The following is an 8,019-nucleotide window of genomic DNA, read 5'->3' as shown; positions in this document are numbered from 1 at the left end:
CGTTCAGGGTTCTCTCCCTCCGTACGGCCACATCATAGGTTTGGAATCGCAGGTCTGGGCTGATCTCTTGTCTGTTCTTCTTAACGGCTGTCGTATGTGTAGGTTCGAAAGGGTCCGCTCCCCTCAGCAATTGCCAGCTTCCATCGTCATTTCGGGTTGCTTCTCGAGGGAGATGTCCAGAGCCCTCGCTGCTGCCTGATATTAGAAACCCATATAAATTGCGAGGCCGCTTGGGTGCAGAGGCTAGTACCACAACTGCGAACCATGTCCGAAATTCTGCCGTTCTCTCAGCGGTTTTTTCCCAGCTCTTCGTTGCGTTCTCCTCCCAATGAGGCCGAGGTGTAACTTCAAGCACAGCTTCCAGATCATTGTTTCTTGTACAAACAAAAATGGGGCCGGGAAAATTTTACGGTACTTTTTCGCCTCGCTTAACAATTACATCCTTCCCGGTTCCCATATTCTGCAGTGCCTGGCCAACCCTTCCAGCGCCGATGATAACAGACGGAATTTCGGACTCTTGAACGACGACCATGGTTACTGAAACTCTAAATCGAGGGAAATTCACAGAGCGTCCCCCTGTCTCCCAGTAGAGCATATCCCTGTTACCCCCACCTCCAAAATAATTCTGAGAATTGAAGAAAATACCCCCTCTAGACATATTCTATAGCACACAGCATAAGGCCGTGGTGAAAAGGCAAAGAAAGAAAATAAAATTGGACTCTATAGCTATTACTACCCCCGAAAGTGAACTAATGGATGTTCTATGGAAGGACTCGCCTGTTGATTCATCCGCCAACCTAACTAGACTCTTGCAGTTTGTAGGTGCTTATGCTACAATGACCATAGACAAAGCAACATAAGTCTAAATGTTGCTTAGAGAAAAGGAAAATAAAGTAACGTCACTTGAGCAACAATTACAGCAAGTCAAATCCGACTAGCAGGTAGAGATACAGTTGGCCAAGCTTCAATAAGAATTTGAACAGATGCAAATAGAACATCGAATCAGCTTAGTCAAGAAGGAATCATACGTGCAGGAAATAACCGATCTACATAAAAATGATCCAAAAATTGATTAATTTATTACCAAAGCACTCAGACTTAGTTCCCAGTTGACACATCAGAAATAATTACTGTGCTAGAAGATTTCACACTGGAAATCTTATTGTGAAACAAGTGATAAACTGACAAGTCAAGTCATAGAAATGTGAATTGAATATGATGAGATATTTAAAAAGGTCTCTGATTTCATCACTTGGAAAAATACAGAGGAGGGGAGAAAAGCCGACTTGCCCAAGCTAGAAGAATCACATAAGGAAATTCTGTTTGCAAGCTGGGATTCTCAGCTTAGAGAAGCAGAAAAGGCAACATCAGACGCGGTGGCAACAACAAACATTATCATAGAAAATATCAATGAGAATTGGCATGGTGCCAATCTAGTGGCAGGGTCCATTCCAGGTTTCCTTCCAGATGCAAAACAAATTGAACAACAATGGAAACAGGTAGTGGAAGAAAAAGCAGAAGTGATAAGGCAAAAGACCAAGCTAGACTGGGAGGTATATTGGCAACATTTGGTCAAGCCTCACAGCCAATGGATGACCCTGCGATGCCTAACCACTTCTGCTGAGAAAATGGTGCCAACACTGAACGATGTCGTATTCGATGGACAGTTGAAAGCTAAAGTTGGCTAGCCTACACGACTGAAGCCTATGGTGGATATTTGCGATCCGAAGGATCGAATGTAACATAATTGATGATGATGATGATGGTTAACATCCACTAAGACCAAACATTGGTCTATCAGAACTAAAGAAACAAATTATTTATTTTGATTTAAGATTTGATTCCTATGCTTAAAAATCTTGGAGAGAACCCTCCTGAGCTCACTATAATTTTTACATTGTAAAAGGCTAGGAAGGTCAGTATTGTAACAAATATTGTGAAATTGAGATCTAATGTGGTTGTATGCGGGGCACTCTAAAAGGAAGTGGTTTTCATCCTTGATGTTCCTATTCTCACATATATGGCAGATCCTTTCCATCCATGGTGTTTTAGGAACTGCCCAACGACCTGTTTCACTATGGAGCTCATGAGAATTCGTTCTAATCTTTGCTATATTAATTTTCTTCTTTGAGCTAGTTAAAATAGAGAGATACTTTTGATCTTCTAGGGTGGGGTTGATGACCTTCTTATAATAACTTAATTTTCTTTTAGCCGCTAAATCTTTCTCACACCACATTTTTTCTTTGAACCTAGAAGTAACAATATCTTTAATGTTATTTATGTTTTGCAATGCATCATTCTCGTTGATCTACCAATAGTTTAACCAGGCCCTTGTGTCTTTATGCCACCCCCGATTGAGCCTTAGGTGGTTTTGGCTGGAATTTAAAGCTAGCTTAGGAAGTCTACGATCGTCTATGTTATTGAGTTTGTGCTTGTACAGCAGAAACCTAATCATAGCTAGGCTCTCAATAGGGGAAATGCTTGCTTCTATAAGGAGAATAGGATAGGGTGTATTACTTTTAATTTTCAGTTTATAAGTTATAAAACACTTCTGGATTTGCTCAATCTTTCTCCATAATTCTCTGGAGATGCTGCGACCCCAAACCTCACAACCATATAAGATAACAGGAGTGACTAAAGTTTCAAAGAGGAACTTATTTTTATCCCACATTACAAGGTTTTCCGTTTTACAATTATTTTCAAGACCAAAATAAGCTTTCCACCCCCCATTAATCCTTTTTTCAATGCTATGGTTCCAATTAAGCTTGTGATGAATATCAATTCCTAGGTACTTGTAAGAATACACTTCCTCCAAGTTATTATTGTCATACATAAAATTAGCGTAAGTCTCCTTCTTGGATTTGATAATCATAACTTTTGTTTTGTCAGCGTTAACAGTCATACCCATGGTAGAGCAGAAATCCTTAAGAAGCCTGAGTTGCTTATCAAGATCAGATGGCCACCTTGCTAAAAGAACAATTAGTCACCTTGTTTACTTTAATTTTGATTTTATTTTTTCATAAATTGAGGCAGGTCGTTTAAACCTCCTCAACTATTTTTGTAATAATCTATTTTTAGTTTTATAGTTTTAGTATTTAAACCCCTCTCATGCATTTAGAGAGGGGTCCATAATTTTATCATAGTCTCTCTTCAAAACATGCACTTCTATCTCTTTGAGGAAGTTCTGGTGAAATATATGGAACGCGATTTTTTTTTTATCTGACTTCGCATCTTTTACTGAAATTGCACTTTTGTACTCTTAGATGATGTTGAATGGATTGAAGATAGATCAAAATTGCTGAAACACATGAGCAGGACGTATTATAAATGGTACTTTTATCTCATAATCCTTTTTACTTGTGTATTAAGCAATCATTTCTTTTTTGAATTATTTATGTATGAAAGTCTGAATTTTGATTATCGTTATTGCACTTCTGTATGATGATGATCTTTATTTTATGCTGAATATATGAATAACTCTTTATGCGATATATTTCTCACAATCGTTTTGGCTAACTTTTTATACGAAACGATTATTGTTAAAACAGATTCACTTCTAATCGTAATTGAATGATCTTTATTACCAATTTATTTTAGAAATTATTGTAGATCACATATATCAAGTTTATCTCGGGTATATTACGATTAGATAGTTTTTTTAGAAATTAGAAGTTAAATGCATTTGTGATTGATTAGTTTAGACTAGATTACTGTTAGCTTAAACGTTACTCTAAAAACATCACACATCACCCCATTTAGCACAAGCATTAAACAGATTGGGAAACTGGTCCCATTATCCCCAGTCAGAGCCACTACTTCAAATGGAAAAGGCGTTGCCAACCAAGGTCTGGACCGTATGGTTTTCCCCCATTGAGGCAACGATTTTCGAGGCCTCAACTGTACCATCAGGCTTACTTGCTAACCATCAACCCAAAATCCAAGTGTGTATCCAAAACAGAGCTCAATAACCAACATCACCTTTCCAACTTCGAGACCCAGACATCAACATAGAGTGCAAGCCATATGTCTTCCCAGCCAATGCTTCACTCACAAATCCTCAACACCCCTTGATCCAGTAGATCAAGGATAATCAATTTCTCCCAATCAAACTGATTGGTAACCAACATGATATCAACACCTTCGAGAGATTCAACTGTAAAAACACAACCCCAATCAATAATATTTTTACATGTACATAATCAAATACAAACCTCTAGGGTCTTCCAAACAACTTGATGTTGCTTCTCAAATTTTCATAGTAGGACTATAAACCAATTTTTTGACAGAATATTCCTCAACCATACATTTTTATTCCTACTTCATATGCAACAACATATTCTTTAATCAGATCATTCTTTCCTTCTTTCAACAACACCTCAAAATGAATTCTCTAATTTCCTTCTCCTAGTCATGGCCTTCACTAAATCTTAAAAAGTTTAGTCCTGGTCTAGTGCATGACACATGAAGCAAAGAATCATATCTATCACTCCCTCTTAAAAAAAGAGGATCTAATCATTCCTATACAAGAAATATTCTCAAGCATCCTCTTATCTTAGAGAGATTCCTTCCATTCAAGCTTCCTCTTAACCTAGGGAAATATCATCCACACTCCCTCTTAACTTAGGGAGTTCTACTTCTTATTTTCATCATCAAAGAATATTTCGTGGCTTCCAACCATTTCATCAGAGTTACTATCATCCTCATCATGCTTATCAACAAGCATCTTCACCAAATCGAAGATTGTGTACCTCCACAACTTAGATAGCAAGTACCACCAAATCTATAGAAGCATGAAGTTAGCCATATCATAATCACATAATCATTTCAACTTTATACATCTCAGATACCTAAACAAGAGATAAATACTCTTCAACATATTGCTAGGGATTTTATCATAAACCCTAGATTACTTCATAACACTTTTCATTCCATCTAGGGTTTCAATGTTTCTTCCAAAGGTATGACATACTTTACTTCAACATATAGCAAACCCTAGAAGAATTTCACACAAATATAGATCTACAAGGCATCTAACAACCTTTCAAAATTCATAAGTTAGACTTATCACTAGGGATTCATACAAATCCTAGATTTCATACAAAAGAATCAATTAAGGTTAATCATAGCTTAGTCATTAACTTGACCAACTTCCATTAGGGTTAGTTGCAAACCCTAGATTTTTGATCAATCATCAAATCCATCCAAAACTCAAATTTCACAAATCTCAAATTATCATATTGTCAACATTCATTAGATATTTGTACTTCAACTAAGGTTCAACTACAAAACCCTAGAATTCCATGTTCACAATTTCAAAATTTTTATACAATTCTCAAATAATCATAATTCAAAGATTTTACTTTGACTAAGGTTCAACTCCAAAACCCTAGGATTCCATTTTCACAATCTCAACAATCATTAAATACACAGATCTCAGATTGTTACATTTCACACTAGACAATGTTACTACTAAGATTTAGCTGCAAAACACTAGATGTTCAAATATCATCATCCTAGAATCTCAGACAAGGATTTCCATTAATCCTAAGACTTATGACCATCAATAACTAGATCAACACATATATCTAGGAATTCATAATCATTCATAAGCATATCATATGTCCAACAACATTGATACATTTAATTTAGACCAAGCTAGGGTTTCAACCAAAAAGACATATCCATACGTGCTTATATTTCATCATCGTGCAAAGGATTTTCATATCAAGTGTTAGTCAAACCAAACTTCACAATGATCAATAAGAGTTAGACACATCCATCTTGATTGGACTAGGTTTTAATTAGTCAAACACACACATACCAATGAAATTATTTCAAAGACAATATAAGGGTCTTTCTCACACATTCCACCAAACCCTAATGAGCTAGGGTTTCAATGTAGAAACATAGAAAACCAAACATTACCAAAACTTCAAAGGTTCGAGATCTTAGACCTTATCATCAAACCCTAACACGTTAGGTTTTCCTGATCATATCAAAATCCCAAACATGACATCATCAACCTTCAAATAAAATTTCACAATATCCCTAACTAGTTTAGGGTTTCAAACATTTATATTAGCATACCCTTCGGTTACCTGTCTAGCGTTCTACATAATAAATTAAGAATATGAGAGGGGGTGGGTAGATTTATCAATAGATGAATCACTCAAAAAAAAGAATCATTACGATTCAATATATCTAGACATAACAATGTTAGTAATAGACTCTCAAATGAATAATCCTTTCAATATAAAGAAATCAATGTATTTAAAGAATACCTTTGACCTACCTTATCCTAAGAGGTTCTCCTTCATACTTCTTGAGAATATAGTAGATGTCTTACGGAACATGAAAATATGTTGAACTTCCAAAGATTTGGAGGTGATCCACACTCGACTTCTTTCCTGTGAATACTTCTTCGGGTGTTGTATTATCAAGGCTCTTATGAGGACCCCTATTTTGAATGTATACGACTGTCAATGTTGCTTCTTCCCATAAGAACTTTGGTAGATCCTGATCAAGGAGCATAGTTTGAATGCCTCCTTTAATTGACCTTTTATTCCTTTTGGCCAATTTATTTTGTTTGGGATAATAGGGAACAATGAGCTCTCTCTTAATATCAGCTTCCTTACAATATACAATCAATTCATTAGAAGTGTATTTCCCACCATTGTCAGACCTCAGAGTTTTTATCTTTCTTTCGGTTAGGGTTTCCACTTCAACCCTAAACTCCTTGAACTTATCAAATACTTCATATTTTGTCTTGAGGAGGTAGAGCCATGTATTTCTAGAATGGTCATAAATGAATGTTTCATAGTAGAGATAACCTCCAAGTGATTTGTCAAACATGGGCCCACACACATTGGAATGGATGAGGTTTAATATCTCCTTAGACCTAGTTTCACTAGTGTCATGAACTCCAATAACCCTAGCATTATCAATACTAGAGTCTTTTTCCCAAACCAATACTTTTCCAAAAACAATACTTTCCTTTTTATCTTATAAACAATAAAAAACAAATTCTTTTTCAAACCTGGAACATATAGAATGCAACTTCGATCCATTATCCAGCTTCAACGATGTTGATCCTAGGCCTCTAACAACATATTCATCAGTAAGAGAACATGTAAGAGAAACCAATAATACTTGACTTTTGACCTTGTTGAAAAAGTAGTATATGACCTTCTTGATCCAGCTTCCAGCAGTGTTGAAACCCATTTTTATGTATTTCATCATAGAGGGAGAATCTATGCCAACAAAGTGATCTTTGACTCTTCCTGATCTTAGCTCCGATACCATGTTGGAAAATCAAAGTAATTATATTAGGGTTTGATTCTCCTTTATTGATAATTACTTCTGAGTGTGTTGAATTATTTTACTTATTTATTATCTTGTATTTCATAAAGCAATTACCATATTATATGTGTATGAAGATCACAAAACAAGAGACACAAGATATAGGCACATGCTAGGGAAAAACCCCCCTCGAGGAGAAAACCTAGTCAAGATAATTCTTCATTTAAATAGTATTCTTTGAGACTCTTCACCCTAGACCAAGACCAGACCTTCCCTCCACACCAGGTCAACCTCCGAGATCTTCGACCCCTTCCAAAAACTTCGACTAGGCAGCAACTTCTGGCAACAACAAAACTTAGGAGACTTCGATCTCCCAATCCAGACCATTAAAAAGAGATAGAGAGGCACCAAAATTTTGATTTTCCTTTCTCCTTAGACTTCCCCAATCTTGCATTCACTTTGGCTTCCCGAAAACAGACTTCACACTCTTTCCTAGCTACAAGATAACTTTTCACTTTTTCCAGCTACAAGAGATTTCAAACTTGTGTGAGAGAAATGATGATCCAAATGAATTCGATGAGCTTCCTTTTATAGGTTTCATGTGAGGTTGAATAGGGTCCTTAGGCCGAATTGATCTTCTTCTTGGTCGACATGGTGTGGAGGTTACATAATTCATATTTGACTCAATACTTAACCTTTTTACATGATTCAAAAGCCCAA

The sequence above is a fragment of the Pinus tabuliformis genome, chromosome 9 (genome assembly GCF_031772625.1).
Source record: "Pinus tabuliformis cultivar Carrire ecotype Pingquan chromosome 9, CPIR1, whole genome shotgun sequence".
In the NCBI taxonomy this organism is placed as follows: Eukaryota; Viridiplantae; Streptophyta; class Pinopsida; order Pinales; family Pinaceae; genus Pinus; species Pinus tabuliformis.
This window is presented reverse-complemented; position numbering follows the sequence as displayed.